The sequence below is a fragment of the Lissotriton helveticus genome, chromosome 1_1, assembly GCF_964261635.1.
Source record: "Lissotriton helveticus chromosome 1_1, aLisHel1.1, whole genome shotgun sequence".
NCBI lineage: Eukaryota > Metazoa > Chordata > Amphibia > Caudata > Salamandridae > Lissotriton > Lissotriton helveticus.
In genome coordinates this window covers 1,483,733,611-1,483,754,489 of record NC_136057.1, presented here as the reverse complement: position 1 = coordinate 1,483,754,489, position 20,879 = coordinate 1,483,733,611, and the positions used below count along the sequence as shown (strand labels likewise).

Sequence of the window (20,879 nt, the reverse complement as noted above, 5' to 3'; positions counted from 1 at the left end):
ACTCACCAAGTGCAGGAGAGTCGGAGGAGGCCTGAGCAAGCAGGGGAGCCCACTGGAACCAAAGAAGGCCCTCAGGAGGACCCACAGGCCAAAGGCACAGGTGTAGGAGAGTAGGATCTGCTTACTATGGTTAACCCCGTTTTTTGCTGGTGTTTCACTGTTTTTTTACTTTAGTCTGGCTGGGGCCCTGCTAACCAGGACCCAGCCTAGCTGCTTCCTCTCTAAAATGATTGCATGTACATTAGGTACACTCCAGATTGGTTACTGGGGTACCCCTGTGAGTCCCTAGTATATGGTACCTTAGGTACTAAGGGCATAGATACCCCAGAGGCCTACCAGGGGCTGAAGCATATATTATGCCACCCCTGGGAAGCCTTCCAAAATGGCACCACAGGACTGCTACTGCAGCCTGGGTAAGGTGGTGCATGCACACCTTACTAAGATATAGGTTACCTCTATCTACCTTTTATCACTGACACATATAAACCTATAAGTCACTCCTATGGCAGGCCTTATCAATCCTGAAGGCAGAGTGCTTGGTTTTGTATGAGAGGGTGCCAATGCATGAGCAGGACCCCTCTGCAGTTTTCAGAATCTTTTTTCTGTAGCTGTTCTGTGATGCAGCCAGACCATATACTCTTAAGTGCATTATAACCTCGCAGTTAATGCTAACTTTGGAATGGCTGCATGGAAACATGTCGTGTTTGGTGTCAAACACTTTGGAATCCTAGCCCCCGCCAGGCCTGGCGGCAGGGGTAGAATTCCATCCTTCTAGAGGGAGAAGACATGTACACTGACCTAACCGGTAATAGTTTAAAAGAGCCCCAGCATCAAAAAATGGATGATGCAGCCACGAACACGAATCTGACCTCCTGCTGCTGGACGAAACTCTGGCAGGGAAAGCATGAACAATAGGTTTCCTGTCACAGGGAGGTGTAACCACCTCCCAGACAGGCTTTAGTATATTGGGGCTGGGTGGGTGCATTCAGAGAATGCTTTTCAGACAGTGCTGGGGCACACTTGGTGTCCCTGTGCATATCCCAGTTTAAACCGGTTGCAGGGGCACTCAGCCCCTGCTCTGACGCGAACCTGGACAAAGGGAATGGGTGTAACCACCCCTCTTCCCAGATCCTCCCATAGGGGGTCCCCATAGTATGTCCAACCCCCTTTCTTAGTATAAGTATGGGACCTCAGTCCTTAGGACTTCAAATTACACCTGGACGAAATTCTGCAACATGTATCCTGGAACTTCGGCATTCTACATCGACTAGGAGACAGAAGAATCTCCCTTGGGGTCAAGGAGTGACTCCCCTGTTCAAATAGGCACCAAAGAAGCATTGCCGTCGGACCCCAAAGTATTTGTGACTCAGGACCGGAACTCCTGGACACCGTGCACATTTGCTAGTGCATCAACTTCCAGAGCTTTCCCGAAGTTGTGCATTGGGCTACTTGTAGTCCAAGCACCATCTGCACCGAAGATTGTGGGCCTACACTCCACAATTGTTTTGTCAGCCCGCTTCTAGCATTTCTGCTCGAGGCCACTTCGCGATCCCTGGTCCGTCGATTGGTGGGTCCCCACAAAAGTAACTCTTCTTTTCCTTGGGCTTCCCTGGTTGCTCCAGACGTGCCCTGACTCCCCTCCAAAGGGGGAGTCCCTCAGACCTTTCTGGTCTGCACCGAAACAAATCTCTGCTTTCTGCGTGGGTTGCTGTTGCCAAGGCTTGTTGGGTCCCATCCGGAATCTGACACCGCAGCACTCGACATCCTTCATGGGGCAGCTCAAATCCAGCTCCTCTGGCGGAGGGTGCACACAAAAAACTGACCCAAGGATTACGCACTCACGTGTTTAAATGAGCGGGGACACATCATATACCGCTACGAGATACCCAAAAAAACGGGTGAATGAGGGTCTTTTATTGGGAGACACCCACTTACCTACCTGCAGACCTTGGTTTATGCAGGACAAGTGATCCTTTCCCCTATTGATTATGAGTAACTAATGGAGACTGAAAGGATCCGATATCTCTCTCTCCCCCCCTTCAATTGATCATACGTATGTATTTGGAGTACAGTATCCTCAAATTGCCATTGGGCGTCAGCATTTCTGTAAGGGAGCAGGCTATCTGCCATTCTTCTTCTGTGAGTAAATCATCCAGCACCTCGTTCCATCTTGCAAGCGCTCTACTCGTTGTGTTGGCAATTTCCTCTTGCGCTGTGTTATACAGTCGAGACACTATGGGGCACATGCATCAATGTTCCGTTTTGCGAATCGGTATTTGCGAATTTTAAGGAATCGCATTTTGCGATTCGCAAAACGGAATGCATCATCATTTTTGCATTTTTTTAAGGAATCGCTATTTTTCGCTATTTTTTGCGAATTCGCAATCGAAGTGCGAATTTTAATGAGATTCCTTATTTGCGAATTCGCAAAAAATTCGCAAAATTGCGAATTCGCATATTGATGCATTACAATGAGGACACACCCAGGAAGCCTACACTAATTGAAAGCACCTGAGAGACAGTTTGAACTAGGGAGTGGCAGTTGGTCAGTACTGCTTGCTTTGCTGAACCTGAAGGACTGTTTTTTGAGTGCTGCTGCAGAGGGAGAAATGGAATCAGAAGGTGGAAGTCAAGACCAACATCCAAGGAAAAGAAAGATTAAGTTTAGTGAGCAGGAGTTGCAGATATTAATAGAGGAGGTTGCTGAAAGGCAAGAGGAGCTTTTTGGGAAATTATCTTTGAAGGTTCCAGAAGCAGTAAAAAGGAAACATTGGCTGGCCATTCAAGCCAAGGTAAATGCTGTGGGGGTTGCCCACAGAGACATCACCAACCTGCAGAAAAGGTGGTATTATTTACGTTCACGCGCAAAAGAAAGGATTGCGACAAGGATGAAAAGTGCGAAAAAAACTGGTGGAGGCTCTCCCAAGGACATACCTACTACCCCCCTTGAGGATTTGGTTGAGGGGACGCTTGTGACTGAAGCTGTGATTGGAGTCATTCAGATTGACACATCTGAGCATGCTGGCACTCCACAAGGTATGTGTACATTGTAAATAGTTCATGCTTTATTTTTCCAGGCCTTTGTTGTGCTAGATGTCATTAGACATATTTAATCCCTTTTTAACATCCCTTTAAGAGTAGGACACTTTGCTTTCTCATTTTGGCTTTGAAAAAGGAATTAAATGAATTCAAGCAGTGCATCATGGGAAATGTAGTTCATCCTAAAAAATGTTATACACATGTAAAATTCTCAAACATGAAAATGTGACTGGAAACATCACATTAATAAAAGTACACATGCTTGTTTTCCCAATGTAGACAAGTGCAAAGCAATGTACATTAACACAAGTAATTAGAAAACATACATATAACAAATTTATTTTTCACTTGTAGATACTCAGAAAGAAACTGAAATATATGTCTCAGAGGAAAACAACAAGGGATCTGAGAACACATGTGAGCCACAGTCCAAAACATTTACAACTCCTGATAATAATTTGCAAATTAGGAAGAGAGTGCGTCAGCTTCTGGACTCAGACATTGAGGAAGAAAATATTGTCACTGAAGTCACAAAACAAACTGCAGCAATCCCAGAAAACACTGAAAAACAGTCATGTCAGCGCAAAAGACTTCAAAAATTCATCAGGAGAAAGCCAAGGTCCACAGTTCAAAGAGACTCATTAGATGATAGCACCCATGCCAATGTTGTAGAGGTAAAATTATTGAAAGTGCAGCGTCTGCAAGGGAAGGACATGAGAATCATGAAGGGGAAACTCAGTGATATCAATGAAAATGTAATTACTATGAACACAAATCTAGGTAAACTAACAAAAGTGATTGAATCTGCACAAAAGGCCTCATGTTCACAATTTGACCGCATAGCTACTGCTTTGGAGAACATCACTCAGGGAATGGAAAGCCAGAGAATTGCAAATTGCAATAGACATATGAGGTCAATTGCAGGCATGCACACATATGCCAGGGCTTTAAACAGAGTCACATGCAGCAATGCAAGAGTAATGAGAAATACAATTTCCATGCAAAAGGCCATCCAGCAATGTTGTGATGTACTCTGTGATGGTATGATGACCATGAAAAGTACTGCAACTGAGATGCAGTCTAAAGATAATTTTGTTAAACTTGATGAAGGTGGGGCAAATGTAGATAGTAAAGCCAGCAAAGAAATAATGAAACCTAAAGATTTGCCTGAACGCCGTAGTGCAAGAGGTCTATATATGACTGCAGGAAATTCTACAACATCTGAAAATGTCAAAACCAGAGCATTAGGTTTGCGTGGTAGAAAGAAATGAGTTACATTTAAAAATACATAATGGTGTTTTGATTTCATTATTTTGTCTAATTCACACCTTCACTGATTTCACATTGTATTCTTGTACTCATAACATTGTCAGCAATAATATACTTAGAAGTGCCATGCTCTACCATCTTTTGTGATCTGTTTAACAAAAGTATGACAAAGACATTACATTAAACTCACCTTTGGTTAAAAATAGTGTTGAGTGATTTCTGCCCTTCTTCTCCTCCCTTCTGCTGCGTCAGGTCCATGCAATCTGTGTTGAGGTTGTGGAGGCTGATTGTCAATATTTGGCAGCATATCCTCCATATCAAGTTCAAGGCCTCTCCTAGTAGCTATGTTGTGGAGGATAGCACAAGTTGCAACAATTTTGCAGCAAACATCTGGACGGTATTGCAATGCACCACCTGTCATATGGAGTACCCTAAACCTAGACTTCATGACACCAAAAGTCCTCTCAATGATACTGCGGGTTGAGATGTGGGCATGGTTGTATTGCTGTTCTTTGTGGGTATTTGGAGTCAGATAAGGTGTGAGAATGTATGACCTCAAACCATATGCACTATCACCTAAGTTTAAAAAAAAACATGTTGAAAATGAGTAACAATTACATGCAAGAGCATGACATTTAAAAACTTCTCATATTTTAAGATTTAAATTACCTAGTAAATATCCATCACCAAATTCTCCAGCAACCAAGCGAGCATGGATGGCACTGTGTTTAAAAATGTAGGAGTTATGAGCACTCCCTGGATAACTTGCAACCAAATCAGTGATAATTCCTTTAGCATTGCAGACTGCTTGAATATTTAATGAATGATAATTTTTCCTGTTTCTAAAAATGTATTCATTGGAAGAAGGGGGACAAATGGGAACATGAGTTCCATCTACACATCCTATTACATGTGGGAAATGTGCAATGTTATAGAAGTCTAATTTAGTCTGCAGCTCCTGCTGAGTTGTAGGGAATCTTATGTGATGGTTTATTCTCTGTAGCATTGCATTTAGAAAATCTCTAAAAAATCTGGACAATGCACTCTGTGACACCCCCCCAGCAACAGCTATGACCCCTTGAAAGGAGCCAGAGGCTAGTAGATGAAGACAACATAACACCTGTACATGGGTGGGTATAGCTTGAGTCCTAGCTGTTTGCCTCTGCAATATGGGGTCAAGTTCTGCTATCAGATCTAAAATAGAGTCTACATTAAGCCTATACTTGTCATATATGTCTGCCTGTGTCTGCCCTAGCAAAGTGATGCGCAATCTAAAGATTCTTTCACTCAGTACTCTTCGCCTCCTCCCTGCTGCTCTCAAACGCAACCTACGTGCCATCACAATTGCTGCTGCCATCCTGGAAGAGTTCCAGAGGGTCTGTAAGAGCCCTTTTATAGTTGCCTGATCATTTGCACATGTTTCATTTTTTTAGAAAAAATTAGCACCTGCTCACACTTCTTCTTAATTTAGGAATTCCTAATAGCGATTTCTACTTAATTCGCAAATTGCGAATTTTCATGCATACCATTTTTCGCAAATATTTTAAGAATTCCTTAAATTTGCGACTTTTTTGCGACTCACAAACCGGATTGCGAGTAAATAAGGAATCGCAAACTAAATTGCGATTCCTTAACATGGAAAAATTTGATGCATACCAAAAACAGAAATTGCATTGGCAAACGGCTAATTTTAGCGATTCGCACTGTTTGCAAATGCAATTTCTGTTGATGCATGTGCCCCTAAGTGTTTGCTACTGAGAGAGGTTATTATCATTTGCAGCGTGTTTAATTGGGGTGGGTCTGCCGGGTAAGTGGGATATAATTTCTTAACCGCCCCCTGAAGTCTGTGATATGTAAAGCGAAACATCAGTGTCTGGTTGCTGACATAAGCCAGATCATGTGGTGTTTTAAATACCCCGTTTTGGTAAAGATCTCCCATAGTGTCAATGCCCACCTGTTGCAGCAGTCCCATGCCTACCTCTTCTCTAGTGACAGATAGTTCGGGGTGGTGATGTAGTGGTAATGCAGAGGCATATAAAGGTAGGCGCCAAGCTACCTAACTTGTTCCAGGCTGCAGTTGTTGCGTCTATGGTGTTAATGTCTTTAGAATGTAGTGGCGGCCTGCGGTGAGTGATGATCGCTGTCAATGGGACTGGCAATGCGTCCCCTTCCTCAATAGCTGTATGCGTTAAATAGGGGATTTGATGGTACCAACAGTGCGCGTATTGCGCTTGTGCGCACAAGTAATTAATCAAAAAATCTGGTACCTTAAAGCCACCTCTGGAATATGGTAATGTTAAAGCTCGTAGTTCTATGCCGGCTTGCTTACCCGCCCAAATTAGTCTAGTCACTTTAGAAAGCTTATCAGGAGACATGGCCCTCATATGGGTAGGAGATTTTAATTGCTCCCTATGTCCAAGGAGCCTACAGGGTGTGTGTGGTCTGGAGGATGAAAATCAAGGGGTGCTGAACCATTTTTCTCATACTAAATTAGGGGACCTGTTGAATAGTATACTGGGAGATTACTCCCTAGCTTTCATTAATGAGGTTTGTACCCCTCTGAAAATATTTAGTCCCACTTTTAATGGTAGAGGGGCAAAATCAATTATTGATTTTACCCTCCTTTCTTCCCGTTATGCTGCCCTGGTTACTAACTGGGAGACCGTCCTTATTGGTGTGAGTGACCTTTACCCTATTTCGGTAACTCTCAATTTTGATCTGGATAAGCCACCTCAAAATAACTCCTCAAAGTATGATTTGAATCCCATTCTTGGGCAACAAAATGGGTTTTGTATTAAATGGGGGAAGGTAATCCCAGAAAATGTTCTAAAAAGTTTGATTACTAGCTCCCAACAGGAAATTAATACTTGTCTGTCATCAGAAGACGATCCAACGTCTGTGCTTGAATCTTTTAATAAAATCTGTTCATGCATTAAACAGCTCCTGGTGAGAACCCCTCGTAATGCAGTTAAGGGCTCCCCTGGGTGGTTTGAAGCAAATTGCACTAGGGCACTTTCTGCACTCAAAAAAGCCCTGCATTCTATTCCATCAACTAGACTACAGATTCAAACTGCAAGGCGCAGGTATCGTACTGCCTTGGCTGACAGAAAGAAAGAGCTGAAATCCGAAGCTTGGCTTGCTCTCCAGGCAGCGTCTGAGCTAAAGGATAATGTTGCCTTCTGGAAGGCTGTAAATGCACCGTTCTATCAAGATCGTCAGGGCCCTCGGATAGATAATGCCATTTTGGCACAGGGATGGGTGAATCATTTCCAGGCCCTCTATAGCATTCCAGCCCCCCTAGAAGACTCCTCTCACTCAAGAACTGTATCAGAAAAAGTATGTACTCCCTTTCCATTAGATATACAGTTTGAGATTGAGGAGGTCTATAAAGCATTAAGGGAAAGTCCTGCGGCTAAAGCCCCTGGACCAGACTGTGTTCCCATTGATGTTTTTAAAAATCTCCCGGATCTCTGGGCGCCAATACTTACTACAGTACTAAATTGCTCAAATAAAATTGGCTTTATTAGGACCTGGCAGGAGGCAGTCCTGGTTCCTGTATATAAAAAGGGGGACAGGAATGATCCTGTCTGCTATCGGCCCATCTCGCTTTTAGATGGCCTTATGAAGATAGCGGGCAGGATCATTCTTGCCCGTATACAGGATTGGTTAGAGGAGCATGATGTTTTATCCACCCTACAATACGGGTTCAGGAGAGGGAGAGGGACAATAGAGCAAGGCTTAAATCTCTCCTTAATAACTTCTAAATATATACATGCCAAAAAAAACAATTTATATGTAACATTCGTAGACCTTGGTTCTGCCTTTGATTGCGTAAGGCATGATACCTTGTGGCAAACTTTAATGGACATTGGGCTGGATAATAGGATACTTACCTTTATTAGAGAACTTTACTCCGGGGCTGGTGCACGTGTAAGATATGGCAGAAGAGGGGAATGCTCAGACTTTTTCCCTATTCATAGAGGAGTAAGGCAGGGGTGCATTCTCGCTCCCCTGCTTTTTAACTTACATATTAACGATGTGGGTTCCTTTCTCACAGAATAATATTATGATTACCCAGTAGTAAAAGGAAAACCCATCCCTATTCTCCTCTATTCCGATGATGCGGCTATTCTCTCACCGACAAGAATGGAACTTCAAAAGGCAGTACAGACTTTTTCACATTATATGAGGGGTAGGGGGCTACATATAAATGTTTCTAAGACATTTACCATGTCATGTGGACCGAATAAATGTAGAGCACCTTGTCCGATTACCTTGGATGATAGGCGTGTGGAGTTAGCGGATATATTTTGCTACCTGGGAGTGCACTTTGATAGACAGGGCACATGGAAGCCCGCTGTAAATGCGAGGGCTTTAGCTTTTAACAGAGCAACGGGTGCACTCTCAAATTTTGCCAAAAAGCTAGGGTCTAGGCCAGCAAGGGAGCTTCTGCAAATATTCAAAGCCAAATGTGTCTCAACTGGAACCTACGGAGCGGGTTTATGGGGCCCGTGGAGGCCATTCAACGTATCGAGAATAGGTTCCTACGATACTTGCTTGCCGTCCCAATGAGCACATCTACATACGTGCTACATGCTGAAGTTGCCCTACACTACATCTCGGACATCATAAAACTGGCGCTGATTCTACTCTGGCACAATGTATGGACTAACCCTGCCACAGCATTTAATAGAACTATTATAGAGGACTGCTTGGCCTGTGATGGGGCTAAAAATATTAAATGGTTCACCTACATCAAAAATTTTGCATTTGAAATAGGCCATCCTGAATATTTTTCAAACCCAACTTCTATGGAGCTTGTTTCAAGATCTGTGTTAAAAAAAAAATCTCTATTAGAACATCTGGAAATGAAAAGATGGAATGAAGAAAGGACCAAGATAACCGTCATCAGCCACGATGACGTCACATTGCACAGGGACATTCAGCTGTATCTCGTATTAGACCAACCTTTTTATTACCGTTGGCTTTTAACATGTTTCCGTTTGGAAACTTTTTATAGATTAGTAACCCGGCCTCGATGTAATGACTGGTCGAGAGAAAAAATTATTTGTCCCTGTGATGAGGTGTCATTTCAATTGAATATTCACTGCACCCTTTTATGCACCCTCTATAGTCATCCGAGGCGGCAAATTCTGAGACCTCTTCTTTTATCTTGGGGTCTAAGAAAATCAAGAGAAGCATATAAATAGGTAAGGACATTGGATGATCACTATACTATAATTATTGTAACCCTGTACCTGAGAGCAATACTCAGCGCCGGGACGCCCCGTTGGGGCCGCTGCGCGCTTTATAAATGACACAAATAAATAAATAAAATAAATGAGAAGGTCCATTATAACTGATTAGCCCTAGTTTGTACCAATGTATTAGTGTCAAACCTCCTAAATAGCTTGAATGTACTCTCTGTATTCTTAAATGTTTTTAATAATTCTCAATGGTACAGTATAATTAGTGTTTTAATTAAGAGTGTAAATGATATGATTTTTAAATTGTGATTTTATTGTGTATGCTTTTATGAATTGTTTACACACTCGAATAAAGCTTTTGAATTTGATTTTGTCTAGTCACTAATGATGACAATCGACAAAATACTTCTGCTGGGGGGGGATTGGTATGTTATTAAAAAGGTAGAGGAGTTTTGGTAAGATTACCATTTTCACTATAGCTAGCCCATCTGCCAAAGATAAGGGCAGTTGGATCCAGCGACCTATTTTGTCTTCTAGCGTGTTAGTCACACTGCCATAGTTAGTCCTAATGATGACCTCCGGATCCCGATGGTACCAAACCCCTAGGTACTTTACCGGTTCTGTTTGCCTTTCCAAAGGAAATTCTGTGGGGTGAGATTGCGTGGTAACTGTAAGAGGATAATTAAAGATTTTGCCCAGTTAATCTGGAGACCCGACGGCCTCCCGAATTTAATATATTCCCGCAATAAGGGGGCCAAGTGGTGTTCCGGGTCCCCTACATAAATCATCATATCATCCGCATATAAGGAGATATGCAGGGGTCGTTGCGTAAATTGTAGAGCCGAGTAATGATGCCCTTGCCTAATTTTACACGCCAATGGCTCGAGAGCTAGTGCAAATAATAAAGGGGACAGAGGGCATCCCTACCTTGTCCCTCGTGCTATGGATATGGTGTCAGATACGTAGCCATTGACTCGAACACGGGCTGTTGGTTTTGTGTACAATAATTGGACCCACTGCAAAAATATAGGGGGGAAACCCATCCTCCGTAGTACCATCAGTAAATACGACCATTCTATAGAATCAAATGCTTTGGCAGCATCTAGCATAACTGCAGCTGCCTTCGTGCTGGGAATCCGGTAGTGGGAGAGTGCGAACAGTGTCCTAGTATTGTGTGCGGTTGACCTAGTCGAATTAACACCTGACTGATCCGGTAGGACCAAGTTGGTCATGAGGGGCAGCAACCTTGTGGCCAGTAATTTAGCCAAAATGTTGGAATCTACATTAAGGAGTGAGAGTGGCCTGTAGGAGTCGCAACATTCGGGGTCCTTAGTGGGCTTAAGAAGGGCAATTAGTATGGCTTCTCTTAAGGAGGGAGGAAGTACCATCTTATCAGATTTTTTGCTGTTCTTACCGGACTCCACGCTGCACACTGCGACCTGGTGTGCCTCTGCTGGGCGGAAGCGGCTTCTGTGACGACTCGCCGGACCCGCTTCGCGGGTCCCGCAGCGCGTCTGTGTTGGAGGAGGCTGTTTGCTACAGGCAACTGTTGGGAGGAGCGCGGGAGTGGCGGTTGGACCAGCGGGGCTGCGAGCTGCTAGGCAGGGACTCCAGTGTCCAGGAGCCCCTGCGCGCCCAACCAGCAACACCTGGGCTGCTCTCCCCGCTGGCCACGCCCCCCTGCCGACGGAGTCATAAGCGGCATTCACCCTCACCTAGCTGGGACCCTTTTTGGATTTTTTGCTGTTCTTACCGGACTCCACGCTGCACACTGCGACCTGGTGTGCCTCTGCTGGGCGGAAGCGGCTTCTGTGACGACTCGCCGGACCCGCTTCGCGGGTCCCGCAGCGCGTCTGTGTTGGAGGAGGCTGTTTGCTACAGGCAACTGTTGGGAGGAGCGCGGGAGTGGCGGTTGGACCAGCGGGGCTGCGAGCTGCTAGGCAGGGACTCCAGTGTCCAGGAGCCCCTGCGCGCCCAACCAGCAACACCTGGGCTGCTCTCCCCGCTGGCCACGCCCCCCTGCCGACGGAGTCATAAGCGGCATTCACCCTCACCTAGCTGGGACCCTTTTCGGATTTTTTGCTGTTCTTACCGGACTCCACGCTGCACACTGCGACCTGGTGTGCCTCTGCTGGGCGGAAGCGGCTTCTGTGACGACTCGCCGGACCCGCTTCGCGGGTCCCGCAGCGCGTCTGTGTTGGAGGAGGCTGTTTGCTACAGGCAACTGTTGGGAGGAGCGCAGGAGTGGCGTTTGGACCAGCGGGGCTGCGAGCTGCTAGGCAGGGACTCCAGTGTCCAGGAGCCCCTGCGCGCCCAACCAGCAACACCTGGGCTGCTCTCCCCGCTGGCCACGCCCCCCTGCCTATCAGCCAACGACTAAAGGGGACCAGTGTACTTAGGTCCGCGGAGCTTCCGCTACGCGGGAGCGTGCGGGAGCGCGCCGGGAGAAGCCCGGGACAAGGGCGGGACCGTCTGTGGCCGTCCGGGGCCGCTGGAGGCCGGGCTGGGCCATTCCGCTGACATTTGCATACATCTATTAGTTAGCAGCTAAGTGGGTTCCCAACGTTCCAATATGCCGGACCACCCCAATGGTTCAGTCCTGAGGTCTCCAACGGCCGATGCTAGCCAATCTGTGGTCGGTCCTTTGGATACATTTTTCAATCGCCCCGCCAACCCTATTGACAAAGAGCAATCACTGGCTGAGAGGCGCGCAGAGCGCAGACTATCAATTGAACTGTTAAAGAACTCGGGGGACAAGCGCTCTGGCCAAATTTATCCCGCTTTAGTAACACCATTGTCCTCACTCCAACTACCTGACTTCTGCAATCTGGGTCATGACGCAAGTATGAATGGGGTCAACCAGGGTAGTGTGGGTGATTCGATCGTCCCCCGTGCAAGTCCCATTACAACCCCAACCCCCCTACCTGTGGTGTGTGCTCCACTGACCAACTCAAAACCGGGTCTTAAAAGGAAAAGTAACAATACATCTAGGAAAAGCCTTCCCCCTAAACCACCCCATAAACTCAGGAAAGTTAATAAAAGTATGTATCCTAGCAAGGCAGCTACCGTAGAGAGTCGAGGGGGTGAACCTACGCAAGAGGGGGCAATTACACATTCTGGCAATACAGATCCTAGTCCACCCACCTCCATAGATACAGAGACGGTAACAGTTGACACACAGCCGTGGTTGACTAGCTTGCTTCCCGAAGTAGAACGGATATTACGGTCCCTATTGCTTCCATTAGAGGAACGCATTACCAAGCTTACTGACCGCCTAAACCACTTCGAGCAGGCTACACGTGACAATTTCTTCTCGACTAAGGCATTAATAAAAACACAGTCAAGGCAGGATGGCAACAGTAACTGCAAGACCATTGCCGAAGCCCCACCACATGCTAAGGGACAAAGGGAACATCCCAACTCTCCCCTGTCTGCAAAAACTAGCAGTGGAGCGGTAAAGAGACCCCCGAAGTCGCTTAATTCGGCACCATCAGGGACTGTCGCAAATGCCCCCATTACTGCATTAACTGGCCTATCTGTTGTGCATCAGCCGATGCCTAGCACTAATCGGTTGGGTATTGCAGAGGGAGGAGGAGCGGAGGGCACCAAAAAGGGTATTGCTGTATCACCTGCCCCCGGAATCGGAAATCAGTCAACAACGAACAAATCGATACCCCCCCCTGCCCCCCCTGTCCCCAGACCGCCCCTACCACCCTTGAAAAAGCCCCCACAGAAGAAACCCCCTATGAACCTCACCCCTGACTCCTTCCCCTATGTAGCAGTCCTGATAAATGTCCCACCACTTCCACCGGGACAGAGAGAAACCTTCCAGATGCTTAAAAACAAAGCCATGCACCGGTTAAGGGTGAATCGGCCGCTACCTGGGGAAGTTGATGGACTCATTCTGGGAGTGAGGCGAATAGATTGGATAGGTTCCACCATTAAAAACCTGGGGGGGGGACTGTATTGTGATCAATTTTCAAGACCCAAGGGTGGTGGGGTGGATAACGAGACAGGGCTGGTGCACGGGCAAGGGAGGTATTGGCATTGTTGACCTTACATTTTTCTACCCACGCCCCTCTAGTGTTTTAACCTCCTTGATCGATGAGGTGAATGGCCCCGGAAATTGTCCGTGGCCAGGGATAGCAGCCCCTTCCTCACAGAATCTTATTTACCCTACCATCCCGCTCACCTCTGATGCGGGCGGGTGGAATGATTTAGGGAAGGGACGGTGACAATCCCTTGACTGCCAGGTTAATAATAGGAGCCCAATACCCAACAGAGTGACTGGTACCCCTAACTGCGGAAATTTAAATTCCTCTGTAGAATCCAACTCACCGCCCGCTTCTAGGGAGCATATGGTTCAAGGTGGTACAAGGGAACTAGGGATAGTGCCGATTCCGACTGAGCCCACGAACGCCTGTCCCTTGGTGGGAGTTATAGATCTGGTGAATACCATCGAGGCCGGTAGCATCCCGACTGTGACGGATCCACTTATTAGGGTTCTCAGTTGGAATGTGGCCGGGCTGGATAGGAAACTGCCAATGCCTGATTGGAACGCCCTGGTGGAGGACTACTCCATATGTCTGTTCCAGGAAACCTGGTGTAGGGAGCCTTCTCATAAGGCGGGATATTCGTCCCACCATATACCAGCGGTACAAACTGAGCGTGGTCGTGGCCGTCCTTCGGGAGGCCTCCTTGTATGGGTAGCTACCGCACTCAATTGTAGGGTGGTCGAGCACGATACTCAATGTCCCGACCTTCTTAATATCACACTAAAAAATCCTAAGGGCCACGTTATCCTCAATATATTTAACATCTATGCCCGAGGTGTAAAGGGAGGCAGAGAATCCCCCATTATAGCACGGTTGGAAGCCTTGCTTCGATCCTCGCCATACAAGCACTGCACCTTGGTGGGTGGTGATTTTAATTGTACTTTTGAGCCCCTTGGCCTTGAAGTACTAGAGGATCAAGAGGTTGTTGATAATAGGTGGGGCATACCGGCTCTAGAGCTTAGACCAATCAAGAAATGGTCGGAAGTGGCGCTCCAGGTCAACTCTATAACATCTGAGTTTGACCTGAGGGCACTCAATGGTAGGACCAACTCTGACAAAAAGGGAGCTCATACCTACAAAAGGCCTGCGCACTCCTCCAGAATAGATTATCTCTTTCTCCATATCCATTTATGGAGCCTCGTTAAGGATATGGTCATTATACCCACCGTAGAAAGTGACCATAATCTCCTTTCACTCACCTTGTCCAACAGGTGTTTAGATGATTCTGGCAGAAAAAATCTGTGCTCCTCAGTCCCGGATATGTCAGTAGTTTCGAATTGCGGTCGTCGGCTAAAATGGGCCAAGCTGTCACTTTCAACTGAGAAACTATTTTCCATATCACAGATCCTAGCGGCAGCTGTAGGTAACCTTGATCCTCTGGGGAGCGGGGTGGGGGATGTATCTGCAAGATTTTGTAAATTAACCCTGGCTCTTAGTGACCTTTTTACTGTCCCAAGTAGCACCAAGGGAAAGAGGCCAGGTTCTTGGGCCAGACAAGGCTGGTTTAACCGCACGTGCAGAGAGGCGAAGACTCTGCTGGTTGATGCAGTTGAATCTAAATCCCAAATAAGGATTAGGGAGGCCAGAAGGTCATATTCACTTTGCCAAAAAGTTGCAAAGAAGGAGTGGGAAGACAAGTTCTGGCAGGAACTCCTGACGGCTAGTCGCGGGAGAGATGCGAGAAGTTTTTGGAATTTGGTGGGTAGTAGGAAGCGTCCTGATGACACCTTGAGGACGTGCACTATCACAGCCAAGGCATGGTTTGATCACTTTTCGGGTCTCTACTGTGCTATTGAAGGCCCACTTAACGACCAATTCATTCTCCCCTCCTATCCTATGGATAGAAATATGGTTCTTTTTTCAGCCCAAGAAGTTGCAAATTTAATTAAAACCCTTAGTCCACTAAAAGCAGCAGGTCCGGATGGGCTACCAGGGGATCTTCTCCGTGCATATCCAGGTGACTGGGGGGTGTTGATCTCCGCTCTCCTCAATGCCATCATGGAGGGAGGGTCTGTTCCAGAGTCCTGGAAAGGGGCAGAGGTAGTCCCAATATTTAAAAAGGGAAATCGTGATCTACTGGGAAACTATAGGCCCATAAGCCTGATAGACTCGACCCAGAAGGTGGCGGGAAAAGCAATTTTGGGTAGGATCCTCTCTTGGGTAGACGAAAACTATATACTATCCGAGATGCAGGCCGGGTTCCGCACAGGCACAGGAACAATTGAACAAGTCTTCAGACTCCTGCTACTGTATTGGAAGGTGGTGGTACTGGGCAAGGGCAGCCTTTATCTGGCCTTTATAGACCTGAAGACTGCCTTTGACCTTGTCCCCCGGGAGGAACTCTGGAGGGTGCTGTACGGCCTTGGGATGCCCCCATACATCGTGGACCTCCTAATGAAATTGCACAAAGCTAACTATGCCCAGGTCAGATGGGGCTTGAATGGGGAGAAGACTGACAAGATCAAGGTAGAGAGGGGTGTACGGCAGGGCTGCGTCCTAGCACCCACCCTATTCTCGCTTTCTGTGAATGGGGTGGTTGACTACTTGCTCGAAGACCCAGCAGACGCCCCCACACTCTGTAATGTTAAGATTCCAACTTTGTTGTTTGCTGACGACACCCTTCTCATCTCGAAAACTCCCCAGGGCCTTCAAAAACTCCTGAACCGGTTCCAGGATTTTTGTGTAATGAGAGGTCTCGTCATAAATGTACAAAAAACTAAATATTTAGTCATGAATCCCCCCAGAAAACTGGGGTGCCCCCCTATCCTGAATTCGATCCCGCTGGAAAAAGTTGCAGAATTAGACTATTTGGGAATTCGGCTGAGTGACAGTATGAGTTGGGTACCCCATACCACCAAAATGACACTGGTTCACAAAAGGGTGGGGGGAGCCTTGCTTAAGGAGTACAGTACATCATCGAAACATTGCGTATCACCAATCATTGACATATACAAGGCTAGAGCTGTACCTGCATCGCTATATGGAGCAGAGTTATGGGGTTTGGGCTGCATGGAGTCTTTGTCTAAAGCAGAGAACAAATTTATTAAAGATTTAATGGCAGTCCTGATGAGCACCCCGACTGTACCGATGCTTATGGACGCAGGTTGTAAACCAATTAAAGACCTGGCCCGCCTTCGGCCCCTTCTACTGTGGGCCCGACTCTGGAGAGTCCCGGAACTAAAATCCTATGCAGACGGGCTAGCAGAGATAATGCATTCGGTTGGCTGGTCAAAGATTAAGTGGCTCAGGGACATTAAATATCTGCTCGGGGAACTAGGTCTGGACAACTGCTGGCTTACTCATTCAGCCCCCCCAAAGGAGATCCTGAAGAAAATATACTGGGGTTGGGTGTCCACAAAACTCATGAGCAACCAACACCACTGCAATTCCACCGCAGTATATCTAAGGATTAAAGATGTCACTGCCTTTGAACCCTTTCTGGACATCATCACCATTCCAATGGACCGGGCTCTGTACATCAAGTTCAGACTAGGAACTTTACCCCTAGCTGACCTCCTTTCCAGATGGAACTCGCAAAAGCAGGTATCAAGCTTCTGTGCCCTCTGTTCTGACTGTTGCGAAACTGTGGCGCATTTTCTCCTTGATTGTCCAGACTATGCGCGCCCAAGATCTTTTTGGCTTAAACCGCTTTGTAATGAGATGGGTATCCGCAAGCATTCTGAGGCTCTACGCATTTTACTGACTAACACTGCCCCCCCTATTGTCTGTGCTGTGTCTAAATTTTTAAAATGGGCCTGGTTGATACGTCTTAAAAGACTGTCTTTATCGATTTAATGCTTTTTTTAAAAATAACCTATTTATCCTGTTTTTACTATTGATGTTATGTACAGTCTATGAGTTTCTGATATGTCGTTTTTTATATATTTCTGTGTAATGCTTTTATGATATACGCATATCGAAATAAAGCTATCAATCAATCAATCACCATCTTATCAAACGCATCACCATACATAGCAACCAGAAGTGGGGTTATCAGGTCCACAAAAGCCTTATAAAACTCACATGTAAACCCGTCTGGGCCTGGGGCCTTACCATTTGGTAGTGACTTAATAATCTCTGTGACCTCCTCTACCGTAATTGGCAATGACAGATATTCCGGCTGCGCATCCGATAACCAAGTTATGGTCACGTCTGCCAGGTACTCTATGATCTCTGACGATGGGGCCGTAGGCTGGGACTCATACAGCGCTCCGTATGTTTTTACAAAACCCTGTAATATACCGCGTGTTTAAATTTTCACACACCCGTCCTCTCTAATTTGCAGGACAGTCTGGGGGGCACGGCCTTCGCAAATTGTCGATGCTAACACTCGACCCTGTCTTCCTCCTTCACCAAAAGACCTAGCAGTAGTACGCTTCACCATGTATTTAAGCCTGTCCTCGGCATATGACATACTCCGTCATGACAGTTCTAATGTCCCCTAACACCCGAGGACATTGCTTAAGCTAGTACTCGCGCTCCAATGATTTCAACTGGCTTTCGCACCTAGAGAGCTGTCCGCGTATATCTTTTAGGATCCCTGCATTTGTACTGATGCATACACCTCTCAATGTAGCCTTGAACGCCTCCCACAGTAAACTAAGGTCATCAGTAGTGGGCTCATTTAACAGAAAGTAGTCTGTAACGGCTGTGGTGATAGTGTCTCTGTATACTGAGTCTGACAGTGCTTTCGCATTGAATCACCAGCTATAAGGGGGTGGCATGTAATTTGGTACATTAACTGATAATAGGATGAGATAGTGAGCAGATAATGTGTTGGGTAGGTGTGTTCTAGACCTGGTCCAAAGCAGTACATCCTTTGACCCAAGCCAGTAGTCGATACGTGACCAGCTGTTATGGGCTGCCGATGTGTGTGTTGCTTCCATACGCCCCGGATTCTAAGTTCTCCATACATCATGTAACTGCATTTCTGACATGATATGTAGTAACTTAACCATCGCTTTCCGGTGTGGTTCTGTAGTGGTGCCTGATCTGTCGAGACGCTCATTCAGTACAAGATTAAAATCCCCTCCCCATAGCAAGGTCTTACCCAACACCCCATGCAGTTTCTGCCAGACCTCGTGATAAAAATCAGGCTCATCTGTGTTTGGGCCATATGTGTTGATAAGCGCGATCTGTTGCCCTCGGAGTTTACCTGTAACAATAATATATCGCCCCTGTGTGTCGGCAACCGTGTCTTCAATTGCAAAATGTGTTCCTTTTTTTACTAAGATTGTGACCCCTCTAGAATACGAGGAGTATGCTGCATTGTGAATAGATTCAGCCTATTTACGCCCAAAGGGACTACTGGTGTGTGGAGCGATATGCGTTTCCTGTAAGAGGGCAATGTCAAAATGCAATCTATCAAAATACGCAAACATTTGTCTAATTTTTGGGGGTTATTGAGCCCCCTGATTTTCCACGTGAGCAAGTTCAAATGTGTAGGCCTCGGTTCAGTGGCAGCCATTTCGGTTATGAGAAATTGTATTCCCGCACATTGTGACTTTTATGAAGTGCACCACCCCGTTGTGAAGTCTGTTGTATGGAAGAATGTGAATCATATTATGAAGTACACAATCAGTTCAGATCTCAGCGATGCATCTCAAGTACTCAGGTCCGCAAAACAATTCCCAACCCCTACCCAACCACCCACCACCCACTTTAGCATCCCAATCATGCCAAAGAGAAACCCTGGAATAAAACTCCCACCCAAACAAAAACTTCATGGGGAAATCCAGTGTGAGGGTCCGCTATGGTCACACATCACCATCCAAACTAATGGATGAGGTCAGACTAATCGTAAGCGAACACAATGTGATAAATCTGACAGCCATTCAAATCTTACACGAGGTCTCATGTCGTATTTCGTCTAGCACTCATTCCCACGCTTACATCATGATAGTCCAGTTAACTAACCTTAGAGGATCCCATCTCCGACATCGGAGGAAACTTAGTACTATTGTACAATCACATAGCAAACATAAGTATGAAATGGTCAATACAAGCACGAGTTGTAACTCAAGGAAAGGCCCGTCACTGGGCAAGCGGCAATACAAAAGTCCCCCTGACTGTGTACTATGAAATGCACTGAGCTCGCTTCCCTGGATTTGAAGGAAGGCACATTGCCTCTCTGGCTCAGTTCAGGAACATAGTATGCGAGTCAATTCAAATATTAGAAGTCGAGTACTGTTCATACATCCCAACTCTATGTACATCCACCCAGTTCGCTCCGACATCGTAATGCGGAGTATATACCAGAGGTGTAATCTCATCAGGTAGATTCCTGCAAGGTTCTTTCGCCACTCAGGGAGGTTTGCGAGATAACAAGGAAAATAAAAAGTGTTGGTAAGCTGTACAGTGGTTACCATCCCATCCAACTTTATACAGGGACCGGATGGCGGGCACCTCTTTTCTGCATGTGGGACTTGCGATCGGATCTCCTAGAGCGCTTCCAGGCTAGTCGTGGCATCATATGTTGTTCATGGTAGCCAGACAACAGTATATCTATCATCCGTTTGGTAGCGAGATCTTGCAATTGGACATCATCCCACAGTAGCAGCATTTCACCATGCAGCGTGACTTAGGACACATCCAGCATTCATGCACTGTACTTACCACACGGGATCACAACAGTGCAACGCAAGGCTGCATTGAACAGGCAATCAGGGTCCAATGGCACTAGCGTACACTGGAAATTACCTCCATGCGGCGGACACCGTCCAGCAAGATATTTCTTTATGGTGAGAACCTAGTCCGAGTCCTGATGTTGGTCATTACGTTTCTGTTCCTTGCGTTTAGTGACAATTTTCTTCTGGAAGTCCTGTACTGCTCTTGGCTTCTGGAGGATCGTTGAGCGACCATCCCATTTCACTTTCAACCGTCTGGATAGAGCATGGCGTATTCCACATTCAGTTTATGCAATTTCGCCTTGGCTTGTGCAAATACCCTACGAGCTTGTTGTACAGCCATCGTGAAGTCCGGATAGAACTCCAGATTGTTACCTTGATATGACACCTGTCGCTTTTCACGAGCCATCCTCAAGACAATGTCTCTATCCTTGTAATTCAGGATCCGAACCACTATGGGCCTGGGAGAGGCACCCGGCGGTGGACCTGGCGCCAGCGACCTATGTGCACGCTCTACGATGAGTACTGGTGAGAAGTGTTCTGCCCCAAAGACAGTGCGAAGCATCCTCCACACACGTTTCCATTCGGCCGGTGTTGGTGGATTCTGGCACACCCACAATCCGAACATTGTTCCAGCAAGATCTCGCTTCCAAGTCTTCGGCTTTGTTTTTTATAACTTCCAG

The 20,879-nt window shown here is 46.4% G+C and overlaps 1 long non-coding RNA gene across 1 annotated transcript in view; it reads right to left on the bottom strand.

Annotated features, from left to right (window-relative positions):
* Positions 1–3,402: 3,402 nt before the first annotated feature.
* LOC144773415 (uncharacterized) overlaps positions 3,403–20,879 on the bottom strand; it is an 82,290-nt gene continuing 64,813 nt past the window's right edge. Inside the window, exons 2-3 of the long non-coding RNA XR_013599974.1 lie at positions 4,499–4,884; positions 3,403–3,737 (exon numbers count right to left, since the gene is read on the bottom strand). This is a non-coding gene — a long non-coding RNA (uncharacterized LOC144773415). The remainder of the gene's footprint in view (positions 3,738–4,498; positions 4,885–20,879) is intronic.